Consider the following 18,276-nt stretch of genomic DNA (forward strand, 5'->3'; position numbering starts at 1 on the left):
ACTGTGTTCATCACTTCTGCAATTACTGTGAATGTGGAAGTGCTATTTAAATAAATTTTAGAGCATTATACGAGTGTTAGCATGAATGTTAGCCACTCCTTACCCTTCTTTTGGTTTTGAATCCCAGGAAACTAAAAACAAAATAGGACACTAGTGAAATGAAGTTGCCAGGATAATGCTGCGTAAACTATGGCAATCCTTTGTTAACCCTAGTGTTGTAATAATGAGGTTCAGCATTTGTTTTTTAAAATTTCAAAATCTGTGATCTTTTAGCAGATGTTGGGCTCAGTTCAATATCCTTCACAGTGATGACTTTCTTTTCCTGTAGGTAATGCATGCCATGATTGAGGAACTGCCTGTGTTCTACCCTTCAATGAATGGATAGAAATGTAGATCCAGAAAAAAAATGTGCCCTTAAGTTCCTCAATATTTTGGGAAATTGCCGAGTGGTTACTGTAGTAGATTACAATATTGTTTGTAATTATTTGTCCTTTCTCCTTTAAAAGGATTACACAACTCTGCCTTAGACTCCTTATAGGTAAGTGTACTTCCCTGTCCCTATCAGGCTTGCTCATGTGATTTTCACTGGCCAATGACATGTGAGTAGACAAGGTATATGCCACTTAGGAGCAGAAGCTTTAAATGTGATCGTGTGGTTCCACCCGGTCTCTTGCTCTTCTGCCCTCTTCCAAGAGAAAAGCATTTTCCAGATAGGAGCTGCTCCTTCAGCTGCATCCTGGGATGAGAAAACACGTGGGACAGAGCTATAGCAGACTCATAGCCCACATGTATCATGAGCAAGAAATACATTGATGAGGTAACTACTGAGATTCTGGGGGATTGTTTGTTATGCAGTGAAGCTGACTAATACAGTTACACAAGATTTTGCTGAGATTTGCACAAATAAAACAAAGGAGTATGTGAGTGCAAGAAGATGTTACACTTCACAGTAAGGGCTAGTTTCTAAACACGAAAGAACACACAGCTTATGTAACATGACATTTGTTGGAGAATATGCCCTAGAAAATCATGATATCACAGATATATACTAAATATCTGAAGGAGATTAAGGAGAAAACATTAGTTCTTTAATATCGACAGAGCTTGTTTCAGAATTGGTGTCTTCCTGAATATTTGGTTTGTGTATATATTTTTACATATATATATATGTGTAATTACTCAAACATAGTATCATTTAAAATTTTTATTCTCTAAACCCCATTTTTAATGAGTTCTTGTTCTTGCCAACTAAGGTTCTGTTAATATTTTTCAGAAGTGTACGATAGGTTACAGATTATAGCTCTGCATGCCAGTGGGTTTAGTGATAAGTGTTTGTTGAATGTAAATACTACAAGGAGAAAACTGGAGCCCATGATAAAACTTGAGCTAGAATAGTACCTGGTGTAGAGTAGATGCTAAAAAATACTTATTGACTGACTGAGTAAATTATAATACTGTAGAGTTTAGGTAAGATAAGGGGTAACTTTGTCCTGAGGTTTGTTTGCTGTTTATTTAATTATGAATTCTCTCCCTTCTCATTCCATAAAGACTCTGGGTCAACTCACTCTGGAGGATGTGCTTCATAGAAGTCATTTTCTTATTCTTTGTTTTCCTACACAGAAAGTGGGAATCGTAAGAGTGAGAAGAAAATATTTTAAATGTTTGGAGAACTCTTGCGCTTTATAACTGTATTCCCTTGCCCCTTTTCCCCACTTGTTGAGTATTTGTGGCTTATTGCTGTTGTCTCTGTGATTGATTCAATGTCCACTCTGATGGCTCCTGTTCTGCTCTCTACCTTATGCTGTGCTGGGCATGCCTATGAGTGGAAGACCCCAATTCACAGTCTCGAAAGCTGTGTTGGAGGACAATGAATGGAGAGAATGCAGTCTTGGAAATTTGGAAATAGGTGGGATCCAAAGAGTACCCCAATATAGCATTCGCTTATTGTTCATAAAATAGTTGTTGAATGCATGAATATATACTTTTTGAGACTGCAGAGATGCTTGTATGAAGAGCAGCTGAACACCTGGCGAGGATAGCGATTATTTGCATGTGCCCAGCTGTGTGCCTGTGCCAGGGCTAAGTCTCCTAGGAAACCAGAGTATCACCACATTGTGAACCTGATCTCATGACAGTGGCAAGCAGTTTAGTTTCCTGCCTCCACCAGAGTGAGGGCATACTTGGTGTTAGTAAATTTCATAAATATAACATTTTAGGTATTAAATAGATTTTAATTAAATAAATTATGTATTTCTTAAATTAAATACTTAACAATAATAAACCTCCTTATTTACCCTCAAATATTGAGGTAGTAAGAGAAGAGTAATCATTTAGGTTTATGCCTTTCTGGGTATCAGTATTTAAGAGCACCCAGGAATAGCTGAAGTTGTCTTTTCTCTGTCTGAACCCCCTCCAGTAACTTGCATGCCCTGTAAAGGCAGAAATTACATATGCCTGGTTCACTGCTGGGTCCCCAGTTACTACCTGGGTTCCCGTCTTGTTATAGGCACTAATACAGACTCGATGACTGCTCGATGAGCTGTATTGAGAGGCCCCAAAACCATGACAGGCCCAGCCCACATCACTGCTTGGCAGGAGCCACTCCTAAGTCAGTGTTGCCCTGGGGAATCTGAGAAAACACCTAGGTGGATAAATTAGTACATTTCTGGCCAAAAGGCCTCTCTGAAATTCCACTATAAATTAGTTGCAGAAAAAGAGCACTTAAGGTGACTCACGCCTGTAATCCCAACACCTTGGGAGGCCGAGCCAGGTGGATCTCTTGAGGTCAGGAGTTCAAGACCAGCCTGGCCAACATGGCAAAACCCTGTCTCTACTAAAAATACAAAAATTAGCCAGGCGTGGTGGCGTGCGCCTGTAGTCCCAGCTACTCGGGAGGCTGAGACAGGAGAATCACTTGAGCCAAGGAGGTGGAGGTTGCAGTGAGCAGAGATCACACCACTGCACTCTAGCCTGGGTGACACAGCAAGACTCTGTCTCAAAAAAAAAAAAAAAAATTTGATATTTAATGTTAAACATGGACAGATATCTATAATATTAATAAGACCTTCCATTTGTTGAGTGATAGTATGTTTTAAACACTGACATTAATTCATTTAATGCTCACAACCACTCTATGAGGTCTTGTGGTAGGCTGCCTCTGCGATGGCCCCTGTTGATCCTCACCTCTTGGCATTCACTTCCTTGTATAATCTCTTCTCTCTTTGAGTGTGGACTGGATTCATATATTTGCCTTGAATGAATAGAGTATGTTGAAGTAATAGGATGTCCCTTTCAAGATCAGATTGTAAAACGTCTGTGGTTTCTGTCTTTGGTGCTCCAGCTGCCATGCCATGAGCCACCCTGTAGAGAGGTCTATGTGACAAAGCACTGAGGGAGACCCGCAGCCAACAGCCAGTGAGGAAGTGGAACCCTCAGTCCAACAGACTCCATTGGATGGAATCCTGTTGGCAACTACGTGCATGGACTTGGAAGAGGATCCTGCCACAGTCACACCTTCAGATGGGACTGCAGCCTCAGACAGTAGTTGGACTGCAACCTCATGAGATACTTTGAGCCAGAAGCTCCTGGCTGAGTCGTGCCTGGCTTCATAACCCACAGAAGTTGTAGCTCATACATGTTTATTGGTTCAAGCTGCTAAGTTTTGGGGTAATTTATCATACGGTAATAGATAACTAATATAGGTAGGTACTGGTATTATTTGCATTTTACAGAAGAGGAAACTGAGGTTTAGAGAGGATGGAAATGATGGAGCTTCAAATATGAAGCTCCAGCTTCATATTTGAAGGTCCAGGATGTGAACCTTCAAATGTGACTCCAAGGACTGCACAATTGATAACTGGAATCAGTTTTGGATCATGTTAAGCACATTACTGTTGTTCAGTCCAGGTTGGTACTGTGCAGAAACTACGTGCTTTCAGACTCTAAAAAAGCTAATATGAGCAGAAAAAAGGATGGTTTCCTCCCAAGCCAGTTAAAGATTTTAAAAGATACACAAGAAAAAAGTTATAGATCATGCAGGCAAGAACAGAGCATTAACATTCCATTTCTAACAAAGATGATCTTAATATTAGAGTTCTCCAGAGAGACAAAACCAATAGGAGATAGATGGATGGATAGATGGATGAATAGATTAGATAGATAGATAGATAGATAGATAGATAGATAGATAGATAGATAAAGAGAGGATTATTAGGGGAATTGGCTCATATGATTATGGAGGCAGAGAAGTCCCATGACAGGCCGCCCACAAACTGCATGCCTGTAGCGTGGCTCAGTCCAAAAGCCTCAGAACCAGAGAAGCCAATGGTGCAATTCTCAGTCTGAGGCCAAAGGCCCGAGAACCCAGTGTGTCCTGGAGTCTAAAGGCTGAAAAGCCTGGAGTTCTGATATCCAAGGGCAACAGAAGCAGGGTGCCCCAGGTCCAGGAGAAAGAAAGAATTCTCCTTTCCTCTGCCTTGTTCTATGTGGGCCCCCAGCTGATTGGATGGTGCCTGACTACATTGAGGGCAGATCTTTCCCACTCGGTCCACTGACTCACATGCCAGTCTCCTCTGGAAACACCCTCACAGACACACCCAGATTTGAGGCTTTACCAGCTCTCTAGGTATTCCTTAATCCAGTTAAGACCTAAAATTAACTATCACAGCTTCCCTGCCTTCCAGTCCATCACTCAAAAATAACCATTCTCAGCAGTTCCTTCTGTTCTCTATTGCCTCAAAATTATGCAAAACACAGCAAATGTGGATGTACATTTGCATATATAAAAATATTGTGTGTGTGTGTGTGTGTGTATGCATATACATATACAATTGACTGTAGAGCAACACGAGGGTTAGGGGCACCGATCTCCCAACACAGTTGAAAATCTGCATATAACTCTTGACTCCCCTAAAACATAACTACCAAAAGCCTATTGTTGATCAGAAGCCTTACCAATAACACAGTCAAGCAACACCTATTTTATATGTTATATGTATTAGATACCGTATTCTTAGAAAAAAGTAAGCTAGAGAAAAGAAAATGTTATTAAGAAAATCATAAGGAAGAGAAAATATACTTACTATGTGTCAAGTGGAAGTGGATCATCCTAAAGGTCCTCATCCTCATTGTGTTCATGTTGAGTAGGCTGAGCAATGGGGAGGAAGAGGAGGGACTGGTTTTGCTGTCTCAGGGGTAGCAGAGGTAGAAGAAAATCTGTGTATAGTGGACCTGCACAGTTCAAGCCCATGTTGTTCAAGGGCCAATTGTGTACACAACACCACACATACACACACGAGTGTGCACAAAAATTTGGGATCATGGTTATTTCTATTATTTATTGCTACATAACAAATCACCCCCAAACATAGTGGTCTAAAACAGTAGCAAGTGTTTCCCAGCTAATTTTTTGTATTTTTAGTAGAGACGGGGTTTTACCGTGTTAGCCAGGATGGTCTCCATCTCCTGACCTCGTGATCCGCCCGCCTCCGCCTCCCAAAGTGCTGGGATGTGTTTTGGTATAATTTTGTCAAGGTAGTAGTAGTCGAAATTCAAGCAGCGGAATTCCTGGATCAAAGGGAACATACATTGAAAATTACAATTGCTATTGTTAAATTGCTCTCAGATGAGTCTATTAATATTAGCAACATGACCACCAGTTAACAGTCCCCATAACAATATTTGTGAGTTCCTTTCTCCACATATCTTCACAGGCACTAATTATTTTAAAAACTTTATAATTTTTGCCAATTAGGTGAACAATGGTATCCTGTTATGATTTGGATATGCATTCTTAATTTCAAGTAAATGTGCTTATCACACATTTGTGTGACTTTTCTTATAAGCTGCCCATTCATATTCTTTGCCCAATTTTTAATTTATTGATTCGTGCCAGCTTTTCTTTACTGGTTTGTACCAGCTTTTTATAATTTAAGCAAATTAACCCTGTGTTTCTCATATATGTTGCAAGTATTTGCCCTGATTGTCACATTTTTAAAGGTAATTTTGTCATACAAAAGTATGTATACTTTTATGGTATTAAATTTATAATTTTTTAAATCTGTGGCTTCTACACTAGAAAGGACTTCGCTATACAGAGATGATCAATAAACACACCCATGATTTTTTAAATCTTATGGTTTCAAATTTTACCTTTAAATTTTTTATCCCCATGGAATTTATTGGGGGAAAGAGTATGGTAAGAACGAGCTTAATTTATTTTTTTAAGTGGCTAGCCACTGGTTCCAACACCGTTTGTTGAATAGCTCTTCTTTTCACCTCTTATAAGCAGCCCTTACTACTTTCACCTGATCCACACTCATCAAGTGTCTAATGCTTACCCCTTTGGGTAGATGATGACAATGACCTAGAATTAGGGCAAAAGCTACTGTTCCTATAAAGAGAAAGCCCTTCATATAACTTCTTACTGCAAGCATACACATGCCCTACCTTAGAGGCTAAGCTGATCTGTCCACTCACCCCCACCCCCAGCCTCTCTGAGATAATTCTCCTCATGCATATTTGGCAATTCTTGCCCATTTGATTTTTTTTTTTTTTTGAGACAGAGTCTCGCTCTGTTGCCCAGGCTGGAGTGCAATTGCGATGGCACGATCTCGACTCACTGCAACCTCTGGCTCCCGGGTTCAAGCAATTCTCCTGCCTCAGCCTCCCAAGTTGCTGGGACTACAGGTTCCCGCCACCACGCCCATCTAATTTTTTTGTATTTTTAGTAGAGACAGAGTTTTGCCATCTTAGCCAGGCTGGTCTCAAACTCCTGACCTTAGGTGATCTGCCTGCCTTGGCCTCTCAAAGTGCTAGAATTACAGGCATGAGCCACAGCACCCGGCCAGCACTTGATCATTTTTTGGGTCAGTGCTCTAGGCACAATCACTCTGTAAGTCACTTTCACAAAACGCTCCTCAAGATTATTCATGTTCTCCTCAATAGATGCAGAAAAAGCATTTGACAATGTTCAACATTCTTTCTTGATTAAAAAGTCTCAACACTTTAGGTATAGAAGGAAATTTCCTCAACATAATAAAGGCTGTTTATGAAAATCCCAGAGATGGCAACATAAGCTGTGGGAAAAATGGAAAGCTTTTCCTCTAAGATCCAGTACAAGGCAAGGATGCCCATTCTTGCCACTTCTATTCAACATAGTATTGAAAGTACTAGCCAGAGCAGTCAGATAAGAAAAAAATATGAAGGGCATCTAAATCAGAAAAGAAGTAAAATTATCCCTGTTTATCAGTGACATGATCCTATATGTAGAAAACCCTAACAACTTCACACACACACACAAAAACCTGTTTAAACTAATAAATGAATTCAGTAAAGTTGGAGAATACAAAATCAACATACAAAAATCAGTACATTTCTTCACAACAATAATGACTTATCCAAAAAATAAAAAATAAAACAATTTCACTAATAACATTAAAAAGAATAATATAATTAGGAATAAATTTAACCAAGTAGCTGAAAGACCTGCACACTGAAAATTATAAAACATTGATAAAAGAAATTTAAGATGACACAAATAATGGAAAGAGATCCCATATTCATGGACTGAGAGAATTAATATTGTTAAAATGTTCATAGTACACAAAGCAGTATAAAGATTCAAAGCCATCCTTGTCAATATTCCAATGACATTTTTTACAGAACTAGAGAAATCAGTTCTAAAATCTGTATGGAATCACAGAAGACCCCAATAGCCAAAGTTATTAAGAAAGAAAAACAAAGTTGAAGGCATCATACTTGGTGGTTTTTAAATTTTACTACAAATCTATAGTAATCAAAACAGTATGGTATTGACATAAAAACAGACACATAAACCAATGGAACAGAATAGACAGTCCAGAAATAAACCCAAACATATACAGTCAACTAATTTTTGACAAGAGCACCAAGAAGGTCCAATGAAGAAATCAGTCTCTTTAGTAAATGGTGTTGAGAATGCAAGATATCCACATGAAAATGAAAGAAATTAGACCCTATCTTACAACAGACACAAAAATCAACTTAAAATAGATTAAAGATCTAAGTTAAGACCTGAAACCATGAAACTCCTAGAAGAAAACAGGAGAAAGCTCCTTGGCATTGGCCTTGGCAATGATTTTTTTGAATATTACATCAAAACCTCAGGCAACAAAAGCAAAAATAAATAAGCGGGACTATATCAAATTAAAAATTTTCCACACGGCAAGGAAAACAATCAACAAAATGAAAAGAATAGAGCCTGTGGATTGTGAGAAAATATTTGTGTACCATATATTAGTAATTGTGGTTTTTGCCATTACTTTTAATGGCATTTATGGCAGTTTCTGCCATTATTTTTAATGGCAAAAGCCACAATTCCTTTTGCACCAACATGATATTTGATACAGGGTTAATATACAAAATATATAAGCAACTCACACAACTCAAAAGCAACAACAAGAACAAATAACCCAGTTAAAACATGGGCAAAGCACCTGAACAGACATTTCTCCAAAGAAGACATAAAAATGGCCAACAGGTGTACGAAAAGGTGCTCAGCATCGCTAATTATCGGAGTAATGAAATCAAAACCGCAATGTGATATCAACTGACATCCATCAAGATGACTATTACCAAAAAGAAGAGATAAAAAGTGTCGGAGAGGGTGTGGAGAAAAGGGAACAACATTGTTAGTAGGAATATAAATCCTGACAGTCGTTATGGAAAAAATTGCAGGGGTTTCTCAAAAAAAAAAAACTAAAAATAGAGCTACCTATCATATGACTCAGCAATCTCTCTACTGGATATATGCCCAAAGGAAATTAAATCAGTACCTTACAGAGATACCTGCTTTCCCATGTTCATTGCAGTATTATTCACAATAGCCAAGATATTGAAGCAACCTAAGTGTCCATCAACTGACGAATGGATAAAGAAATTGTTCATCACAGGGATTTGGTAAAAGCAGCTTCCCTGTGTTAGCACAACTTATTGAGGGATTGTAAAGGTCAGCCAAAGGAAAGGATACAATCATGATCTAACTCAGACCGCAGACCAGTATGGCTTAAACATTTTCCTTAATCAGTATGCTTTTATGCACATGCACACACACACACACACACATGCACATATATACACACACACACACACATGCACATATATATATACACACACACACACACACACACACACACACACACACACATAGTGGAATATTATACAGCCTTTAAAAAGGAGATACTGCCATTTTTGGCAACATGGATGAACCTGGAGGACATTATGTTAAGTGAAATAAGCCAGCCACAGAAAGAAAAATACTGTGATTCATCTTATATGTGGAATCTAAAAGAGAAGTTAAATAAGTAGAAAAGAGACAGTAGAATGGCTGTTACCGGGGATGGGAGAGGGAGAAATGGGGAGAGGTCAAAGGGTGCAAATGTAGGATAAATAAATCTAAAGGTATGGTGTACAGCATAGTTAATAATATTATATTATATACTGGAAATTTGTGAAGAGAGTAGATTTTAGGTGTTCTTATCATACACACACAAAAAATAACTATGCAAGATGATGAATATGTTAATTTGCTTGACTGTAGTAACAATTTCACTCTGTATATGTATGTCAAAACATCATGTTGTATGCCTTAAATATAGACAATTTTGTTAAAAAGGGAAAAACTACCAAAGAATAAAATGGAATTTTTAAAACACCATTTGTCTCTGTAGAGTTGAATCGCTGTAGGAGTTGATATTGACGTGACCCTTCTCTTTGTGAAGGCACATGGCACTTCGCACTGTGTCATGAATCCCTTTGGTTTGGTGGGGTGGTTACCCCCAACCTCTGTTTATGTGATAAAAGCTAGGATTATGCTGAAGGTCCCTTTACCTCACGGCTGTTTTTGTTTTTTTCAATTGCCTAATCTAGGCTGCTTGGAAAAAGTTATGTTGGTGATGGGATTCAGCCCTTGCCTGGACAGAGGTGGCCACTAGAGTCATTAGCATGGACATTGGCACCAGTGACTACATAGGTCAGGATCATAGCCAGCGACCTGGGGTGCCTCCAGAGACCACTTGAGAGGTGCAGAGACTCTGGGCCAGCCCCTCATTCTTGTCTGAGACAGTGATGCCCTCCCCACTCAGTAATTATGCACAGCTAGCAGAGGTGGGAGCTGGGTTCTCCCACACCCTGCAGCAAATCGGAAATCCCAGGGTGAGGACAGGAGGATGGAGTTGCTGTGCCAGCTCAGCACCCACTCCTCCTGTGTGCCCAGGTGGGCTGCTGAGATCCCCCAGCACTCTGGGCTGTGCCAGCTCAGCACCCACTCCTCCTGTGTGCCCAGGTGGGCTGCTGAGATCCCCCAGCACTCTGGGCTGTGCCAGCTCAGCACCCACTCCTCCTGTGTGCCCAGGTGGGCTGCTGAGATCCCCCAGCACTCTGGGCGGGGCAAGAACTCAGATTTCCACCTGAGGTTGGAGAAGCTTCAGAGTTCAACCCCTGGCCAGCAGAGTCCTGGGAGAGAGGGCAGTGCTTGCAGATAAAATCTCAGCCAATGGGGCTGTGCAGGTGGCCCCAAGGCCTCTGGCTCCACAGATAAGAATCAGAAGCACAGCCACCTCAATTAGAAAACAATTTGAGTTATCATGCTAATTAAAGGGGTCTGCAGGCACAAGACCTGACTAGATCTAGATCCCTAACGTTAACAAAAATCAGATGGTTGAGAATAAGAATTTCACATAAATAGAAATATGAAAGTACGATGTGCAACTGAGAAGTTGCCATGATTTTTTCTTTTCAGGCTGTGGATAATTTCCATCATCAGATACATTATTTCTGATGGGGGAGGGGTGGGGGGTGTGAATAGGGCCGCTGACTTTTTTGTTCATTTAAAATCACTATAATTTGCTGAAGAAGGTTGAATGACTCCTACATTTTTTTTAAGGCAGCTCTGAAATGAATGGCTTCATTTAATCACAAAAGAAGGAACACCAGCAAGACCACCCAGGCCCCAGCTCCAGTTTTTCCTAAAGAATTTGGCCGCATCTCCCTCTTTGAAGGCAGAGTTTCATCTTGTAATTATAAGATTCCTTTGTTTCTTTAATGATCCTAAAGCACTGGTGTCATCTGAGGGAAATGACCTTTTAGGTAACAACAGCAATCATTACTGGGGGCTTTCCGTGTAAGAGGACCACACTGAAGTCACAGGCTATGAAGCTGTCCTATAAGAGGCAGGTGAGGCTCCCCGGGCAGGTAACAGGTGGGGAAGAGGCATCCAGACACATATTGTTCTGTGGTTCACAAAAGGTGCGACCACCGCTGTCTACAAGAGGCCGATAAAAACTATTTTCCAAAAAGAGAACCATGATTGTTTGGATCTTGAAAAGTTTAAGGGTCCTCCTCCCCTTCCCAGGCGGCCATGAGCATCTGAGGCCGGCGCCTGTGGCAAGACGTAGCAATGAGCCACCAGGTCCCTAAGGTACTATGTTGCATTTCTCAATCTGACTTTGTTTAGTTTGGGGAAAACATTATTTTTTTGGTCCTGAAGAAAAAAAAATCACTGTGGTTTCTCTCTTACTCCCGCCCTCTGTAATCGCCACTTGCAAGAGTTTCACCATTTTCCCAGAAAACCAAAAAAATGAGGATGCTGGGCAGACATTCTTTGTTTCTTTTCTTCCATCTCCCTCTGCCCCAGGCTGTCTCGTCTGCCCACTGTCCCTACACCTCCTTCCTTCACGCTGGGCTCGCCTCCTTCTCCTTACTAGATTTCCTTTTCAGAATCCAGCTCAACCCTCACCTTGGTAAATAAGGCCTCAGTAGACTTAGAGGTAGCTCGAGTCCTTCCGCCCACACGGTGCCAGCACACCCTTGGCGCCATCACAGGCTCAGGCTCAGCCAGCTGCGGGCAGTTCACTTCTTCCTCTCTGCAGCACCCCCTGGTCATCCTGCTTGATGTTTTCCTTCTCCCTGTGGGCACTTGTAGCTTATCAACTCACTCATCAACCAACAGCTCCTGAGCTCCCACTAAGGATCGATTGCACTGTGCAGTATTATTTTGCACCTGCCCTTTGGAAGCCTTCTACCGTCATTTCACATGCATAGGCACGCAGGCTTCTCTCCTCCACCACATGTTGTCAACTGACCTATTCCTGTCCTTTCTACTCCCTTTACCAGGGTGGTGTCAGGAGTGAGTAGCACATTAGTCAAAGCCCCTGGATTCTCTTAAACGGTTCTGCTACTGACTCACTATGTGAGTGTAGACAAGTCACTTCCCTTTCTCAGCCCTAACTTCTCCAGCCATAACATGCTCTCTGTAGTCTGGAAAGAACACAGCTAGAATGAATGGGATGTCCTCTATACACAGGGCAACTCTATAACTCATTGTCCAGCTTTCAATTTTGAGAACAACAGGGGGTGTTTTCATGTGTATAACAGGACAGGCTTAAACAGGTTTGTCCCTGGCAAACCCACGGTGTAGGGGCATGCCAGTTTCTGGGATCTCAGGTAAAAATGGGGATAGGAGAAGGCATTCCTCAGCTTATCACCTCCTAGTTCACAGAGATAGAACATCAGTAGCTTGCTGCAGTCTGAGCTATTAGGTTTGCTCTAGGGAAGGAGGCAAGAAACTCAGCCTATCTTTCATACATTTCCGACCTGTGTGCAAAAACAATCAGACATAACTCTCCAACATCCACAGGGTGATCTGACACATGGTGGGTAAAGATGAGCAAAACTGTTAGAGCGACAAAGAAGGCTCTTATCTGTGCATTATAAGTCCCAGCCTCAAACATGCCGTGCCATGCCATGCCATGCCCCTCTGAAATTTAAACCACCCTGATACCAAGCACTTGCCAATTTCAGGTGTCTAAAATAACGCCTGGCCAAGTCAATTAAGTCGGGCCCAGAAGAAGAGCTAACAGGACCCCAGCGTGGCTCTAAGGGGTCTTAGTAACTTCCGAAAATTCAGAAGTGGAAGTGTTTGCATATAAGAGCTACATCCGGGCCCACAGCTCTCAGGGCCCTTGAGTTAATTCCTTCTGGGGAGGAATATCCAGGCAGGAATAGAGAACCAGGATGTAGCATGCAACTACGATGAGGAATCAGCAGAAACAGAGCCACCCATGCTTGGCTCAGAAACCAATACCAGGCGCTAGGCAGGAATTCGCCCCTGGGAAGCTGTTGCTTAATCCTCTAGTTCCTCAGGCTCCTGGCCTCCTTGACAAAGGCCAAGCCAAACAGGGATCCCAGGTGAGGCCAGGCTGCCCAGCCAGTGCCAGCTCATTCAGGATTAGACTAGGGCTGGGAGGAGCCCAGGCAAACCTTCAGGATGTCAGGCGCTGAACAGAATCCCAGAGGTAGGCAAGTTTCTGCAGCTCCAATAATCCAGTGGAAAAGTGCTAATTTCCCAAATGCCTTGCATCAAAAGGCCCAAGTAGTCTTTGGCCTGAGTCTAGCTAGAACCACTGGGATCTGGGATGAAACTGAGCAATTGCAGGTATTGCTGGGGAGTGAAGAGAGGTTTGGCTACAACTGGGTCCCAGTTGACCGGGTCACAAGGATCAGCCAGTTCCTAGGTGCAGAGTTGGGATCCGCGGCCTTTGCCCCTAAGCAGCCCCACTGATACCTCCAAGGAACTGTTTTAGTATAAAAAGGAGGGGGAAGGGAAAAGTTTATTCCATTAACAAAGGTGGAGGGTAGGGAGAAGAAGAACAGGAGATGGTTGTCTGAGTGTATTTATTTTCTTCTAAAATGTAAACTGAACTGGAAATGCCTACAGAAACACGCAAGCACTTTGATCATCAGCCCACTGGGTGGGCAACATGTCTAATCTCTGCTCTGCCCTGCACACTGCAGGCACTTGACAGCTGTATAACAACATCTCCACCGTGGTGGTGGCCACATTAATTGGCTTTGTGACATTCATCAGGGCTTCCTTCTTATTAAAAATGCATGGGCTGCAGCTATTTGGAAGGACACCAGATATATTCACTCTAGGTAGAAAACATTTCTCTTTTCTCCAGGAACTCAAATGGAGCACCCCAGATCTTGAGGAATACAGAGAAGCGAGTGGGCAGACAGTCTGTGGTGGCAGAGGTGGGACACAGAGCCAAGCTGTCCCCAGGTTAGGTGTCTCAGATGAAGGAAGTACCCCAGACTGCATTTCCTCCTGGAGTGATTCTGCCATTATTGACTGTGATGGTAAAGAACTGACTGTGTATTTTCCATTTATTTACTCCCATATATTCTCCACTTTAATGCAGGGAGGTAAGATTAGGGAGTTGGCCCATTTCGTCCCTTTGATTTCTTGTCACTCAGCCCCAAATGCAGAAGCTCAGTGGACAAGCTGTTCCCAGGGAATGATAAACAGCTTGAACATTCCAAGGGAGTAAGAGTTGATGGTGACAGGTGAGAGAGGCCAGTGGGGGAGGAAAGAACCAGTCCTGAGGAGGCTCCTCCTCAATTCTGTTCAGTTTTTAAAACTGGAGTTTTTTCCTCTTAGTTCCTTCCCTTGGCGTTGAGGCTGTCCCAGTAGACACAGGGAGGTTGGGGCAGGGCTGGAGCACTGCGGATGCTGTGATGAGTGAGAATGAGTCACCCTCTCAGGCCTCTTTCTACTTGAGCAGAGGTAAAGGCCCAGCTTTGTAGTAGCCGGAGTATGAGGATCCCTCGCACTGATCTGCATACAATGGGCCGCCGGCAGGCCCAGAGACCCTCAAGTCTCATCCCCAGTTGTCTACCGAGCTGTGCATGGCCAGCTTCCCTGAATTCACTCCAAAGTCCCAGCCAAGCCCCCTCTATGTGTTACAGGTAGTTAGGCATGAAAGGGGCAGGAGAGAGCTCTCTCCACCACCTACTAGAAATTTCGGGTGATGATTCGGCAATGATCGCATCACCTCTCTAAAAATGACAATTCCACCGCACCAGAAAAGACCATTTCCTGATGGTCCGCACCTGTTAACATCAAACTGTCAATTGAATGCAGGCCTCAGGGAGAAGCAACTTCCTGGGCATGCGTGTTAAGAGACAAAAAATGATGACGTTTGATGACCACTCCACCAGAAAAGGGAAGAAAGCCTGAGGGGCCTGCGTGGACCTCCCTAAACACACTGCGCATGCTCCATTCCAAAGGATAAGGCGAGCACTGCGCATGCGGGAAACCCACTTTGTGAGGGAAGAATCCTGGGAAAGAGGCAAGCCTATGAAGTCCCAGGATCAAGGTTAAAGACCCTCTGTTTTACTGTCTTCTTGTGCTCTCTTTTCTCTCTTGGACCTTCAGGCGCCTGCTTGGGTCTCTTTCAAGCGAATTTTCCTTTCTTTCCTGTTCTAAAGCCTTTTAACTAAACTTCCACTCCTGCTCTGAAACTTGCTCGGTCTCTTTTTCTGCCTGACGCCCCTCAGTCGAATTCTGTCTTCTGAGGAGGCAAGGACTGAAGTTGCTGTGGACCCATAGGGATTCGCCGTTGGTAACTCGGGTCTCTTCCACTGCTGACATATGTAGCAAGTCCCGTCTTCGGGTTGGCAGGCACCACGGCTGACACCACATGCGCAGAGAGAGGGGAAAGACCAAGAAGTGACTCATGACATCGCCCTCGTCTCTGGAAGACAAGATGTTGGTCTCATCAGGTGCCCTGCAGTGTTCAGTGTTGGCTGCAGCCAGAGCCCCTGCAATGCAGACCAGAATGAGGGAAAGCCGCTGGAAGAGGCCTACAGCATTTTTTATTAGTAAATCCAGAGAACGTGTTATATAAAGTGTAAGACAATCACCATTGCATGCATTTATACATTGACTCATTCAGTAAGGAATTTTCCATTTCTTTATAAATGAGTAAAAGGTACAGGCTGGGTGTCCTTGGACAGTATCCGATTAATGAAAGACAAATTTGAATAAAAATGTGTAAGTTCTCAAATACCAGGTTACTTACTGCTTTTCTGTATTCAGAGGGGAGCCATTGAGAGTTTATAATGAGAAGGAAAACAAACATGATTTTCTGGTTCCTAATACTTTCCCATGGACAGTAACAGTTTGCCTACAGATTCGGCAAACCATGGTGTTCTGTAAGATGCCTGGATTGTTCTGAGCACCCGGACACTGGCTGCAAGGTTCGGGGCCCTTCGTCCGCCGGGGTCTGTCCTGGTCCCTAGGCGAGCTGTGGCAGGGTCTCTCTGGCGGTCCACACAGTGGCCTGTGGCAGGCGATCAGGAAGGAGAGGCAGAGCAGCTGGGGGAGCACTGGGATGACCGAACCTCTCCTGCTTAGGTTCAGGGGCCCTCCCTTCAAGGTGCGGCCTGTGTGACATGGATCCACAGCCTGGTAACCAAAACTGGCACACCCAGCACAGTCACCTCCGCGGCAGCACGTGACCTACATCAGCCAGTCAGCAGCTCTTACTGAGGAGCTCCTAGGTCCAAGTGCATGTGCAGCATGACGGGGAGGGGGGCTTACCTACATTGAATTAGCAAAGTGAGATATACACACATGAGAAGTTCCAGAAGCAGCAAAGGATCACGGATGGTTGCGGAAGCTGAGTGGGGTGGAAGGGGGGACTTGGAGAGGAGGTGGCAATGGAGCTGGGAGTTGAGGGAGAACCAGAGTGAAATTAGGAAACCCGAAGATGAGAGGGTGTTTTGGGCACGGTGAGAAAAAAGGAATGGGAGAACACGTGTGAGGTATGCTCCAGAGAAGTGAACACTCAGTATGGCAGAGCCCATTTTGGGGGCTAGTGGCGTTCATTTGCAGTTAAGGTGGCAAAGCTAGGTTTAAACCAGCCTTTCGATGTTTCAGAAAGTCAGGCTGAAGGTTTGGACGGTCTTCAGAGAAGAATCATGGAAAGTTTTTGGCAAAGAAACCAGATTCAGTGAGACGGTGTTGATGGAGAATTCAGCCTGTGCCAGGGATTGCGTTAGGGACTGGGGGTTCGACCGTGTTAAGACACGGTCTCTGTCTTTAGAGAGTATCTAACCGGGGGAATATGACACATAAGAAACAGATATTTTTGGTTTAACATGATAAGGGCTGTGGTAAAAATATTCAGAGCAAGTTGTTGTTGCAGCTTAGGAGAAGGGCAGGACACCTGGTTGTGTGGAACACAGGGAGGGAAGAGGAGGGAGGCAAGTGTGAAAGTCAGTGTACACAATGGGAGGGTTCGTACTTTCTGAGGGCAAGAGGCAGGGAAGAGATGTGGACCAGACTTGGACTCCAGCCTGGGGAGTGGCAGGGAGGATGCCGGAGCAATTCAGGAGGTGGATGAACCAGGTGAGGGTGGGAGAGAGTGGGAAGTGGTCGTTAATTGAGGTGGATGAGTCCAGCAGCCCTCTGACGAGTGGACAGGATGGACAGGGCAGGAAGGTACTAGAAGGTAAAGACACCCATCAGGAATGAAGGAACCTGGTACAAAGTGAGAAAAGCTGGAATGGAGAAGGAACAAGACAAATAGGCTCTTGGAATGGTTCAGCTGCCTTGCTGATAGTGGCCTGTGAAAGGGGGGATCTTACTGCAGTGAGGTTTCTGTTCTAAATAAGTCTGCTCCTTCTTTCTGTTACATCAAAAGAAGAAGAAAATTCCTCAAAACCTCCCGAAGACCACTACTGCTAACACTTTGGAAGTATTTCCTTCAGATCATCTTTCCTGCATCGATTTGTGTTTGGTTTTAACATGGTTCTAATCACACTGTGGATCCTGCTGCTCTGAACATCCTAGTGTGTATGTTTCTCGGCATGTTACATTTATCCTGGCTGTGACAGATGTTCATGCTTTCGTGTAGATTTACGTGAAGATGCTCACTTCGCCACTTTTTGTTTCTTGCTCCACAATAAACTTTGAAAATGTTGCTCCGTTCCCTTCCTTCCCTCCCATACCCCCCTCACTCACTCACTCACCTCACTCACCTCGCTCACTCACCTCACTCACCTCACTCACCTCACTCACTCACCTCACTCACCTCACTCACCTCACTCACTCACCTCACTCACCTCACTCACTTCACTCACCTCACTCACCTCACTCACCTCACTCACCTCACCTCACTCACTCACCTCACTCACCTCACTCACTCACCTCACTCACCTCACTCACCTCACCTCACTCACTCACCTCACTCACCTCACTCACCTCACTCACCTCACTCACCTCACTCACCTCACTCACTCACCTCACTCACCTCACTCACCTCACTCACTCACCTCACTCACCTCACTCACCTCGCTCACTCACCTCACTCACCTCACTCACCTCACTCACTCACCTCACTCACTTCACTCACCTCACTCACCTCACTCACCTCACTCACTTCACTCACCTCA

At 43.6% G+C, this 18,276-nt stretch overlaps 1 long non-coding RNA gene across 1 annotated transcript; it reads left to right on the forward strand.

The window, feature by feature from the left end:
- The first annotated feature begins 931 nt into the window (after positions 1–931).
- On the forward strand, positions 932–15,743 carry LOC129458369 (uncharacterized). Its single transcript, XR_008649601.1, has 4 exons — positions 932–1,137; positions 9,907–10,143; positions 10,926–11,051; positions 14,960–15,743. It is a non-coding gene; the product is annotated as an uncharacterized lncRNA (long non-coding RNA).
- The last annotated feature ends 2,533 nt before the right edge of the window (positions 15,744–18,276 follow it).

Source organism: Symphalangus syndactylus, chromosome 19 (assembly GCF_028878055.3).
Source record: "Symphalangus syndactylus isolate Jambi chromosome 19, NHGRI_mSymSyn1-v2.1_pri, whole genome shotgun sequence".
Lineage (NCBI taxonomy): Eukaryota > Metazoa > Chordata > Mammalia > Primates > Hylobatidae > Symphalangus > Symphalangus syndactylus.